We start from the raw sequence: 13308 nt of genomic DNA on the forward strand, positions 1-13308 counted from the left end.
CCTTCAGTATCTGTGCTGGTCTTAAGACCTTTTCCTCCTGTTGGACACTATGTCTGCATGACCTGGTAGTTTTGAAAATTTATTTCACAAGTTCATTTTACTTCCATGAGGCACCTTTTTTTTCCTTCATCGATCTTATATGTCAGAGGGATACTTGAATTTTAGCTGGTTATAGGACTTGAACTAGAAACTAAATAGCAACTTTTAAAGCTGCAAGCACTGCGAACTATTTATTTCACGTGTCTTCTCTCATCTAATTCTTGTACTCTTGCTGCATTTAATCAATAAGTGTACTTTTTCACATTGGAATCACTTCCTCCTGAATATGCAAACTTCTTTTTTTTTTTTAATCCTAGTTCTTGGGATACAAAATTATCCTAGCACTCTTTCTTCATGACATCAGCACATAACTTCCTTTGGTTTTCCATATTGTGCCTTTTGTCAACTGACCCCTCACCCTACCTCACTTCTATTCAAAGGGTTACTTATCATTGAATTAATGTGGCTGTCTGAATTTCTCCAAGACATTAATGCTGTCAAGACAAATCTTATACATTTCTCAAGCATCAGTGAGTCTATGTAAGAACTAAACATAAGGGAGTGAGGGATGCTGAACAGACTTGGTATTATGGGGCAGGATCAATAGCTAAGTTGCCAATCATCTTGGGATGACTGTATGTAGTAGTGCAAGCATGGTAAGGAAGCCTAAATGTTGAGGTTTGAGGAATACCAAGAAGTCCACCCACTCCAAAATACCTTGTTCATCAGCTATTAAGATTTCTAATGACAAGTATTTGAGACTATCTCTTATTTTAAAAAGTCTTCCACATATGTCAATTTCACAGAGATAGGTAACATAAGTTCATATTTATGGTGCCTACCATAACTTCAGTGGAATTGACTTTATAAAGGTGAAAGGGAGTCTAGATGTCAGATTCAGCTGAGGATTTGAACCATAGAGCAGACCTCTGGAGAGGAGACAGATGTTCAAAGACAAATTTCAGATACTCTGATACAGGTATACCCCAATTTATAATGGCTTCCAGTCCCAATCCCCATTTGGGACCCTAGACTCCTCTTCCTTCCAGTGTCTATAGAAGATTCTCTACAATTTTCTCTGTCACTTTAAAGAAAAACAGAAATTTCTCCATCAGTTCCTTTTCTATTAGTTCTGTCATTTCTTGGTCTCCTTGGTTGCCTGGCTTTGGAGTCCTCATCTCTACTGTGTCCAAGGCTACAGCTGATGTTTCTTCTGATTGCTTCCTGCACCCTGGGGACTCTGATGTATATAGCATTTATGCTGTTAGCACTGTGATAGATTGGGATAGCACAGCTAAGGCACAGCTCTAACATCTGATCAGGCTTTAGAAGCAGTTGTGGGATAAAGAAAGCAATTGGCAACCCAGAGAACAACTTAGAATTGTTAAAAATGTGGCAACTTTACAACTTCCAGACTCCACTTCATCCTTGTTGGTTACTGCGTTAAACCTTACCCACATCTATCATATCTGGTTCTTCTCTCCTTTTGGACACTCAGAGTACATATGGTTCTAACCCCGTTGCAGTCAGATAAGACCATAAGACTAGTTCTGGTCAATGCCTTGGGACTGCCTGGGGAAGACAAAATTTACTTTGCAAGCTTTTGCTTCTTTAAACAATTTGATCTAAAAATGTATATTACAAAATTCATGTGGTCATGTAAGGTATTATCAATGAAGATTTAGAATACTGGTTATAGAAGAAGGATGTAGGTATTTGATTATTATACAATCAGTACAAGTGAAGATTTTTTTGTAGTGTCCAGGCACCATCTCCTTATTTTTCAGTCCAAGAGCTATCTTTTGGCCTTTATTATCGAATGCCTTTATTCTCTCACTGAGAGAAAAAAAAGGGTGGGAACATTGTTATCACTACAGTGCCATAGCTCTTTGGAGGCTGTTTGTATTAAGGCAATATAGACTTTCTTGCCTCTGTGGTTCTCCAGGCCCAGAGGGATTTGTAGGGTGTATTGGGTTTGTTTCATGCTGCTTGTATCATCACTCCTGTCACTGCATTACCCATCCTGCCCTTCCTGAATGCTGGCTTCCAATGATTCCCTCAAAGGTTTTACTGGGCATTTTTTTTCTTTGTTTTTCTGTGAGTTTTTTGAGGGTTTTTTTTTTTTTTTTTTTTTTTTTTTTGATGATGAGCCTTCCTTGTGCATGAAGGAAGATGTGAATAGTCACTCGTTATTGGTCATGTTAAGCGCACTGTTTAGAATGTTATTGTGTAAAGGGATTGCAACCCATCTTCCAACCATGTCTTCTCTTAAACTCTTTAGGCTGTAATCTCTGCATTCCTAAAATATGATCTCTTTCAATGTTGACCACACTCTGAATTTCGCACACTGACCACAGCAGGCAGGATAGCTGTGGTCAGAGTGAGAAGAGCAGTCTCATTCACACAAGGAAGATTGGTCCCTCATCTGGCATGTTTTAGACAGACCTGAAAGAATAAGTTAGCACCACAACCATTGGAGGCAAGAGAAGACATGAGCTAGAAGAGCCCATTGGTGTTGGAGAGCAATGATTTAAGCATTTGCCCTTGCAGGAGACAGGCAATCCCCACATCTTCCCAAGACTCTCTTTCACATAACGCTGAGCCTTCAAAAGGGGTGTCATCTGCTCTGTGTCAACAGTAGGGAATCCACAGAATAAAGGACACCTGCTGCCACCCTCCAGTGCTGTAGACTGGAGGGCATGTTGCAAATTACACACAGACAGGTGAGGGCTGACACAGGACCCCAAACATGTTTAAGCCCAAGGCATGGTGGGGATGGGTGGGAGTTCAGAACAAAGGACTTCTTTTGTGTCCCATGTGAGTGAGAATCATCCAAAATGAACATGTCAGTCAGTACCATTCTGGAGGCCAAATCCTGTGGGATTCCACAAAAGAAGTGTCATGCGGGCCAGCAGGAGCAATTAGGCTAATCTCTTTTTTTTTTTTAATAATAAATTTATTTTTTATTGGTGTTCAATTTACCAACATACAGAATAACACCCAGTGCTCATCCCGTCAAGTGCCCCCCTCAGTGCCTGTCACCCAGTCACCCCCACCCCCCGCCCTCCTCCCCTCCCACCACCCCTAGTTCGTTTCCCAGAGTTAGGAGTCTTCAGGTTCTGTCTCCCTTTCTGATATTTCCCACACATTTCTTCTCCCTTCCCTTCTATTCCCTTTCACTATTATTTATATTCCCCAAATGAATGAGAACATACACTGTTTGTCCTTCTTCGATTGACTTCCTTCACTCAGCATCATACCCTCCAGGTCCATCCACGTCAAAGCAAATGGTGGGTATTTGTCATTTCTAATGGCTGAGGAATATCCCATTGTATACATAAACCACATCTTCTTTATCCATTCATCTTTCGATGGACACCGAGGTTCCTTCCACAGTTTGGCTATTGTGGACATTGCTGCTAGAAACATCGGGGTGCAGGTGTCCTGGCATTTCATTGCATCTGTATCTTTGGGGTAAATCCCCAACAGTGCAATTGCTGGGTCGTAGGGCAGGTCTATTTTTAATTCTTTGAGGAACCTCCACACAGTTTTCCAGAGTGGCTGCACCAGTTCACATTCCCACCAACAGTGTAAGAGGGTTCCCTTTTCTCCACATTCTCTCCAACATTTGTTGTTTCCTGCCTTGTTAATTTTCCCCATTCTCACTGGTGTGAGGTGGTATCTCATTGTGGTTTTGATTTGTATTTCCCTGATGGCCATGATGCGGAGCATTTTCTCATGTGCGTGTTGGCCATGTCTATGTCTTCCTCTGTGAGATTTCTCTTCATGTCTTTTGCCCATTTCATGATTGGATTGTTTGTTTCTTTGGTGTTGAGTTTAATAAGTTCTTTTTTTAGAATAAATTTGTTTTTTATTGGTGTTCAATTTGCCAACATACAGAATAACACCCAGTGCTCATCCCGTCAAGTGCCCCCCTCAGTGCCCGACACCCATTCACCCCCACCCCCCGCCCTCCTCCCCTTCCACCACTCCTATGTGGTTTATGTATACAACGGAATATTACTCAGCAATCAGGCTAATCTTGAGTGACACCTTGGAAGCATGTTGCTTGCTGATCCATAAGGGGCAAGTAATGTGAATGAGGAATAAGGCATTTTTGTGTAAGGTCTATAAGGTTTTCTATCACCACAGGAAAACGTCGTCCACCCTGACAAATGCAGACCCTACACATGGTTGCTTGCTCTTCAGCCACAGGCCAGGCTCCCTCCTTAATAGTTCTTGCATTATATGGTTGAACTGAAGATTACATGAGTAAATACATGGATTGCATTTAGATAGGTACATGTTAGCTATCAATTGCAGTTACAATTATCAGCAATTATTCTTGGGTAAGAGATTAACTTCATGGTGAGATGTTTTTCAAAGGTATATATTTCACATAGGTCAGTCCCCAGCTGTAATTGAAGATTCTTTCATCTCACTAGATCAAGGCTTACCCTTTGTGTTCTCTTTTCTAGTTCTATAACTGATTTTTCTACAATAACAGACAATGGAATATTCTACTCCTACTAGTGAGAAAATCCCATCCTTCACTCTTCAGAGAATAAGCTTCCCCTCTGGTCCAAATAGGACCACAATAATTTAATGTACAGAACATATATTGAAATCTGATTCATCGGTTCTGAGGTCCAAATTGAACTTAACAACTCTTTATAATAACTACAAACATTGGTTGAATGCTTACCATTTGCCAGGAAGAAAACCTTCTAAGTGCTTCACATATATTAACTCATCTGTCATCCTTATGCAACCCAATCCTATGGGCACTATAGTTCATGCTATACCTATTACATGGAACTGAGACACAGAGAAGCTAATCACTTTGTCCAAAATTATGGATCTGCTTGGTGTTTCACCCACAATTTCAATGTGGGCAATCTAGTTCCAGAGTCTAGATTCTTTTTTTTTAAAGATTTTATTTATTTATTCATAGAGACACAGAGAGAGAGAGAGAGAGAGAGGCAGAGACACAGGCAGAGGGAGAAGCAGGCTCCATGCAGGGGCCCGATGTGGGACTCGATCCTGGGTCTCCAGGATCACACCCTGGGCTGCAGGCGGTGCTAAACCGCTGCACCACCGGGGTTGCCCCAGAGTCTAGATTCTTAACTTCTCACTTTGTCTCTGCTTATTCTGATAAAATGCTAACTTGAGGCACTTGCCTTACTTGCTTTAATTTTTTTTTATTTTAATAGTGGTGCTTTTAGAAAGAGTTGAAGATCAGCGATGAGGCCTTGCCATCATCCTGTAGTCTTCTGGATCCTAAGGAGCAGACTTCAGAATTCTCAAGAAGACACACACACACACACACACACACACACACACACACACACATTTCCTCAAGTGCACTGGGTGAATAATGAACTTTTGCCACCAGGTAGTGTTCAAGTTTTCATTGCTTTATTCAGGAGGTATTTATTGAGTGTCCACTATGAGTCAAGCACTATGTCAGGCACAAAGGCAGTGCATACAACAGTCTGTGTCCTGAAAGAGTATAGAGTCTCAGGAACACTTTACAGCATTCTAATATGTTTTTACAACTCATCCCATCCAGATTTCAGGATGATCTGCCACAATTGAGAACCTCCTCCTTCCTCTTCTTCTTCTTCTTCTTCTTCTTCTTCTTCTTCTTCTTCTTCTTCTTCTTCTTCTTCTTCTTCTTCTTTTTTCTTCCTCTTCTTTCTTCTTCTTCTTCTTCTTCTTCTTCTTCTTCTTCTTCTTCTTCTTCTTCTTCTTCTTCTTCTTCTTCTTCTTCCTTTTCTTCTTCTTCTTCTTCTTCTTCTTCTTCTTCTTCTTCTTCCTCTTCCTCTTCCTCTCCTTCTTCTTCTCCTTCTTCTTCTTCTTCAAGATTTTATTCCTTTATTCATGAGAGACACAGAGAGAGGCAGAGACATAGGCAGAGGGTGAAGCAGGCTCCCTGTGGGGAGCCTGATGTGGGACTTGATCCCAGGGCCCTGGGAACACGACCTGAGCCAAGGGCAATCGCTTAGCCACTTAGCCACCCAGGTGCTCCCAGTTGAGAATCTTCTTACATTATCAGCATTATTTCCATGCCTTTTCGTTTGTAGTAGATCATTCAGAGTAAAGTATGAGCCTTAAGTCAAATTCTGCCAATGGAACTGATGAGGGGTGGTGAATGACCCATATAGAGGAGAAGAGGGATTTGTAAGCTGGAGTGGGTTTTCGGAAAGGACTTCATGTGATGTGTACCAACCACAATACAAAGTAAGGGGAGAAGGATACAGCCTCCTCTCTCATTTGTCAGGGTGCCAGGGGGAGGGAGTAACTAACCCAAAATAAACACATTCCCAAAGCAACACATGAGAGTTTAATCCTGAGAAGGCTTCTTCTGAGTTGAATCTCAGAGCCTGGCATTCAGTCAGTGACTGGCATGGAGACTACTGTAAACTGTCCTGGGGAGTCCATGAACTTCAGCATTGGTGGGGCAGGGATGTTTGTCACCTGAAGTGGAGATTCTCTTGGAGTTTATTTGGTGCCCTCTCAGTGGCTGAAGGACAGGAACTTGTAGAAGACACTGTGGACCACTATTTTTATGAAGCATTTCCTTCTTCTAATCACAAACACTTACTAAGCCCTACCTGCTGGGCTAGACATGACACATAGAACAATGAATAAAATGTAGACACTGTTTTTATAGAGCACCAATCTTGTGGGGGATACACTACCATAAATGAAAGCTATGATACAATGGGGTGTATATAATATTGGGGTGACAAGATTATTAAAGACTTTGGAGGGGCCACCTGGGTGGCTCAGTTGATTAAGCATCTGACTCTTGTCCCAGTTTAGGTCATGATCTCATGAGTAATGAGGTCAAGTCCCATATCAGATTTTATGCTCAGTGGGGAGTCTGCCTAAAAATACTCTCTTTCCTCCACTTGTGTGCACATGCACTCTCCTCTCTCTCTCATTCAAATAAAATAAATAAATATATCTTTAAAAAAGGATGTCAAAGGAAGTGTACCTCTTCTTAAGAGGGAAGTTGGGGTGCAGATGGAGAACGGAACTCCTGAAGCCTTTGGATGGGGCTAAATTATATTTTAATACCATCTCACTTCCAAATTGTGCCCCCTAGCTGATGTGGCCTTGAGAAGTGCATCCATCAGGTATGATCATATATCCTCTTGATTGGTGATTGCTAAAGAGACAGGGTCTATATCTCTCAACGTTCCGTACCCTGCTTGCTGCTGATTTAAGCAGAGAGACCACTGACTTCATCTGACCTCTGAATGGATAAAGGAGCTTTGGGCAAAAGAAGGAAATGTAAAATGGGGCCCTCTTTTCATTACTACCTGTCGGTGTAACTGCCGTCTATTTATTTTCAAGTGTTTTGCGTGATCAGCCTATTTTAAGGACTGACTCTTAAAAATACTTCAAGGAGAGGAAGACTTCATAATTTAAAACAAATCAGAGAAAATGTTAAATGATGCGTAAGCTTGTTAACGGGTGGGGTTGAGTGACTAGATGAATTCAAATGATTCTCTCTACTGAGAAAGGGGGAAGTCTTTCTTTTCTAAAATTAAAGTGGTTGGGAAGAAGGAAGCATTTGCTTATTAAGCATTAGCCTTTCATGAATGGAGTAGATGAGAGGCCTAGTTCCAGTAACCAGGACTTACTAGAACTGTGTGGGCAGAAGGGAGGTTTCATGAAATGGAGATGAGCTAGAGCTGTTCATGCTTTGTGAGAGACAATACGGAATCAAGTGGAGCAAACTGACTAAGAGGAGGAAGATTCTAGAAATGTATTACATTTCTGGCTCTATTTTTTAAAGAAACTTCAGTTTGTGCCAAGTTACTTTACTTATTTAAGACAGGTTATATGAAAATGTGTCAATATTCAATAATATTTCTTGAGATAGCATAGATATTCTTGTTGCATTGGGTTGTGTGATGATTAAAGGAGATAATGAATCATGCCTGGCACATAGTAAGTGCTTCATGAAAAGTAGCCCTTTGCTGTTTATAATGTTTACTGTTATCGACGTTACTAAGTGAACACAGACTTCCTAGTGCTCGGGCTAAGGCAGGAGTATGAGGTATTTTACATAATTATGCCAGGAGGGTGAGCCAAAGAAGTAAGCACGTGTGTTTTCTTAGCCAGGGATTCTGGGAGAGACAGGAACTCTTTCTTGCTAGACCAGATCTTGAAACAATGTGAGGCTATCCTTATGGCAGCCAACTTACTGCCATCAGGAAAAACGTCCTAGAATTTCTAGGGATAGCCCTGAAGAGCAGAAAATATGGTGAAAGAGAAATCGAGAGAGAGAATCTCATTCCAGATAATATCATTCAATCTGTGAGTCCAGCCGTACCTAAAGTCGGCACCACCGCTGGATTTTCTAATTCTTGGGTTTATAAATTTTGTTCGAGCCTCTTTGAGTTTTCTGATACTCGCAACATGAATCTGTATAAAAACAATGAAGTCACCTCTTTTAATTTTTAATAAAAAAGAAGAGTATTTTCTCCCTTCTTTTCCTGTCTTGGATGTAGATATGATACCTGGAGCTGAATTAGCTGGCTGTCAGGCAAAAAGCCTGTGAGGCAAAAAGCTTGAGGGGAAAACTAAGAGAGACACTAGCATTTCTTTTCTGATATTATGGAGTCATAGAAATAATGCCAACCTCACTTTTTGTATTAGTTTGCTAGGGCCGCCATACAAAGTAGCACAGGCTGGATGGCTTAAACAAAATAAGTTTATTTTCTCACAATCCTGGAGGCTGGAAGGCTGAGATCCAGGTGTTGGCAGGGTCTGTTTCTTCCGAGGCCTCTGTCCTGGGCTTGTGGATGGCCATCCTCTCTGTGTGTGTCTTCACATGGTCTTCCCTCTGTGTGTGTATATGTGCTAATCTCCTCTTCTTGTTAGTGTGCCAGTCATAATGGATTGGCACCCACCCTAGTGACCTCATCTCAACTTAGTCAAAGACCTTATCTTCAGATATAGTCACATTCTAAGGTCCTGGGGCATTATGACTTCAACATATACATTTCGAGGAAAAAAACCACTTCAGTCCACAACACTTTTATCGCAGATTAGCAATATCCACGATAGCCATCCTATTTGGGGTTATTTTATTAATATTTTAGCAGCTACAGAAATGGCTAAACATGGATAGAAGGGGCTCATCCTAATATCTGTTTTTGCAAATATGTTTCTTTTGGCTTACTAGGAGGCAGGCTATCACCTCACAGTCTGGTAAAACTCTTAATTCTCAAGAGAAAAGCATTTACAAACAGAAGATTCTTTGCTCCTGAGTTCAGGAGTGCAGATTGTGTGTTTGCCTCATTTTTTGTTTTAAAGACTGATTTTATAGAACTGCAGGTTCTAAACTTAGGCTTGGAGAGGCCACAGAAGAAGGAGAAAGTTGTTTTTTTTTTTACAAAAGCAACGTGGATCAGGCTTGGTAAGGGCAAGATCCCAGTCTTAGAGCCAGAGATGTGGCCAGGAGAACCGTGAGTGGTAGCTTCTGCCAATACCAGGGCGCTTTCCAGGTCCCGCCCCCGCCGAGGTCGCGCCCCCGCGCGACCCCGTCCTGCACTCTGAGCTGGTTCCTGCGCCTGCAGCATCGCGAGGACCACACGGGACCGCGGCCCTGGGAGCCTGGGGTGCGCGGCAGGCCCCGTGACCCCAGGGTGAGCGCTTATGCAAAAGGGGTTCTCTTCTCGGGTGTCAGGTGAAAGCGAAATCGTCTAAAATGTCGTCCGTGGTTTGTTTCCCGAGTTCCTAATTCCTCAAAGAGGCGATCCTGTTGAAGATGAGATTTGCGTCGCTCAAAACCAAACCCAGCGTGGCGGTGGGAGAGGGTTCGTTGAGCCGCAACAACGCTCCAGGGGCTTCCCTTCCTCCAGGCTTCCCGTGTGAGGCCCGGGCTGCGCGCCGCGTGGGTCGGCCCCGGCCCCGGAACCCGAACCCGAACACGCCCGGGGCTCGCGGCCGCGCGACCTTGAGCGCAGGAGGGCGGCGGCGGCGGGGGCGGCGGCGGCGGGGGCGGCCCCGGGGCCCGGGGAGCTGCGGCCCTGACGCCCTGCGGCCAGCAGAGGGCGCGCGCAGCTCACACGCGCCAGCCCCGGCCGCTCCCACCGCCCGCGACTCTCGGTTAGCGCGTGGCGCCGGGTTCCGTGGACACCAGTGAACTGAGGTGCCTGCGACCTTGATTAGTGACATGTGCGCTCCGGGAGTGTCGGGACTCAGAAACTTGCGAGATGCTCTTACGCCGGCCTGTAATCAATAAACACAAAATCTGAATTGCAGATTACTCGAGCTCCCTCTCCCGGGTAAAGAATCTCGTTTCTTCTTAGCCGTTAAGTTGAACGTATGTTTGTGACGGTTCCGGGATGAGAACGTAACAGACCAAGTAGCGTTGTCCACTATAGGAGGGGTATTGACTGGCTCGATGCGCCTCAGCATCAAAGGAGCATCAGATTTCAGGCGCAGGGGAAAGGGACTTTAGAATGCGGTGGGTATTTCTCAGATTCTGCTTTTTGAATTTCAGGGTCCAGATCAAGAAGCAAAACGAGGAAACAAATTCTCCCTTTGCTCCGGCTACAGTCTCCGCCGGCGACTCACCGGCAGGGGGCGCTGTCCGCCGCGGTCCCGACGGGTCTTGCCCAGCACGGGGCGGGGCGGGGCGGGGCGGGGTCAGGGGCAGGGCGGGGCGGGGCGGGCGAGGCGGGGGCGGGGTCAGGGCGGGGCGGGGCGGGGCCGGTTTATTTTTAAGTCCATTGGTTTATTTTTATTTCTTTCTTTTTCAGGACGATGATGGACTTTATAAAAATCCTCATGATTGCACTGATTTTACGGAGCTGGTCGAGCAGCCCTCCAACTCTGAGGTTTCATAAGTTTGGTTTCTCAGTAGAGTGTAGTAGGCTGCATCATTTGAAAACACTTACTCCACCTTCTTCGTAATGGGAAGAAAATCCTCCCACGCTCAGTGATGCTGAACTGGATGAAAGGGATGTGGGAAGTAACTCTGCTGCTTCCAGGCAAAGACCTTACTTGTGATTGAACACCTCCCGTCCTTCCTATGCCACACAGGACGCTGGCCCCTCAGCTGGGGTCCCTGATGTGGGCATGTGTAGCAGAGGCAAGGTGCTCACCGCCAGGGCACTCGGAACACAACGTGGGCAAGCAATTTGTTTGTTGTTGCCAGCTACTGGAGATTGGGGGCAGCTTTCTGTGCAGCCGGTGGATGAATATAAAAACTGATATGAGGAGTGGGGTGCTGCTGTATGAAAATAAAAATTGGTGGCAGTTCCTTGAGGCTAAAGCTATAGGTGGTTGGAAAAGTGGCAGTAACAGGGGAGGCAGATGGTCTTCCCCGCGAACTTAGGGCTTTGGCTGGAAAGGTATTGAAATGGAACATGACTAGCATGCATTACTTGTCATTACCTGCATTTGGTATTTTAAAAATGAAACAAATCCAGAAAAGAGCTGGCCCGTTTGCAGGATGGGATGAAAGAAAAAACAGAAAGCCTTAAATTCTGGGATTTCAGGGTTGAAAAATGGGACTATTTTTAACTTTCAACTGATAAAAGATAAAATTGAGACATCCATTCAGCCCAAACCACTGATTAAGATGTAGGCTGAAAAGAAATGATAGGAGTGGCCACAATTCCTGAAGGCATAATTCTGCAATAGCTTGACAAGCCCACAGAGTCCTTAAGTCTAGAGAAAAACATATCCAAGAATTGTGTTGCAGGCTGCTGGCACACAGGAATGGTATGAAATAAATAAAGAGCTAACAAAATCTTTGAAGGAGTTATACTGCTCAAAGCACTGTCATCTTCAGTTAAGAGAGATCATGATGTTTTGAGACAATTTAGGCAAGAAGTAGGCTGACAATGCCGCTCATTCTCCTAGGATGGCACAATCTCCATTGCCCTCCAAGAAGCAACCAGCAAGGATGAAGGGGGGTGGGGTGGGGGAGAGATGCCCTGGAGGGTGGAGTAGAGAGCTGCAGAGAATAAGGGACTAGGGAGCTGCCTGCAGACGGCAGAACTGGGGCCTAGTCAGGAACATTCTCTGCCCTAGGGTAGGAAGCCCCCAATGTGTGTCCAGCAGAATTTCAAAATTACTGTGTCACCAGTGATTACTAAGTGCTTCTCATCCTTCTTCTTTACTAATGAGGGCATTTATTGTAGTTATTCTGTCCTTGTTCTACTATGGTACGTGGCACGTTTGGGTTCTTTTATACCTGATTTAGAGATCTTCATGAGATCTTCAAGTTGGCACCTGGCACTGTAATGGAATGAGACATTCCTGGTACATTTCTTGGACGTGGGTGAGTGATTCTGAGTGAGAAAGGAAGGAAAGTGAATACCCCCAGGTGATGGTCTGCAATAGATTGTAATATTGTTTTCCAATATAGATTTCCCTCTCCTGTTAGGGGCAGGGTGTCTATTCCTGGCCCCCCGGGTGTTGGACTAGTCTGTGTGACTGTTTTTGGCCAATGGGATATGAACCATTGAGACACATGCTCTGTTTGAACAGGAGCGTCAAATGCGATTGCCTCTTATTCTTAGTCTCTGCCATGAAAATGAGCGTCCCATGGAGGGCTTAGCCTTTGCCTGGGAGCCTTGAATGAGAAGACATACAGAGCAGAGCTGAGCAACCCTGTTTACTCCGAAGATGCAGACATGTGAGTGAAAATAAATGTTTGCTGTTGCAAGCCACTGGGATCGTGGATCATTGGCTTCGCAGCAAGCTGACTGACATGGACATGAGATCTTGTCAGAGACTCCCTGTGCAGTTTTGTTCAAAGGAGGTAGTGCACATACATATATTAATTTGTTTTTGTTTTCTTAAATTATTTTAACTACAGCATTCCAAAAAAAAATCTCAGCTTATATGCCAAATACAATGAAATGTAGTTTTTCTTATCATAATGAAGCAAGCACCTGCTAATGTGGAAACCCCCAACACAGTATATTTCGAATTGAAAAGCATTTCATAAAAGAATAAAAGGTCACTGAGTTACTTCGGTAGAACTCTATGATATATCTGTAGTGAAATAATGATTTAGATCAAACCACTTGTAATGTATTCCCTAAATGTGAACCGGACACTTTGGAAAGCTACTATGAATTATTGACATAAAGTGTCCTACTGAGAAATGCCTGTTTATATTTCTCAGTTCCACACTTAACCAGTGATTCTCCAACTTGGCAGTATTTCACACTAGAATGTAGAATTCACCCAGGAATACGTCTCATGTGATATACAGTTCTGAACTAA

The 13308-nt window shown here is 43.8% G+C and overlaps 1 long non-coding RNA gene across 1 annotated transcript; it reads left to right on the forward strand.

Annotated features, from left to right (window-relative positions):
- The first annotated feature begins 10040 nt into the window (after nt 1–10040).
- On the forward strand, nt 10041–13048 carry LOC140615215 (uncharacterized). The gene is made up of 2 exons (XR_012016011.1): nt 10041–10531; nt 10827–13048. It is a non-coding gene; the product is annotated as an uncharacterized lncRNA (long non-coding RNA).
- Nucleotides 13049–13308: the final 260 nt, after the last annotated feature.

Source organism: Canis lupus, chromosome 23, assembly GCF_048164855.1.
Source record: "Canis lupus baileyi chromosome 23, mCanLup2.hap1, whole genome shotgun sequence".
In the NCBI taxonomy this organism is placed as follows: Eukaryota; Metazoa; Chordata; class Mammalia; order Carnivora; family Canidae; genus Canis; species Canis lupus.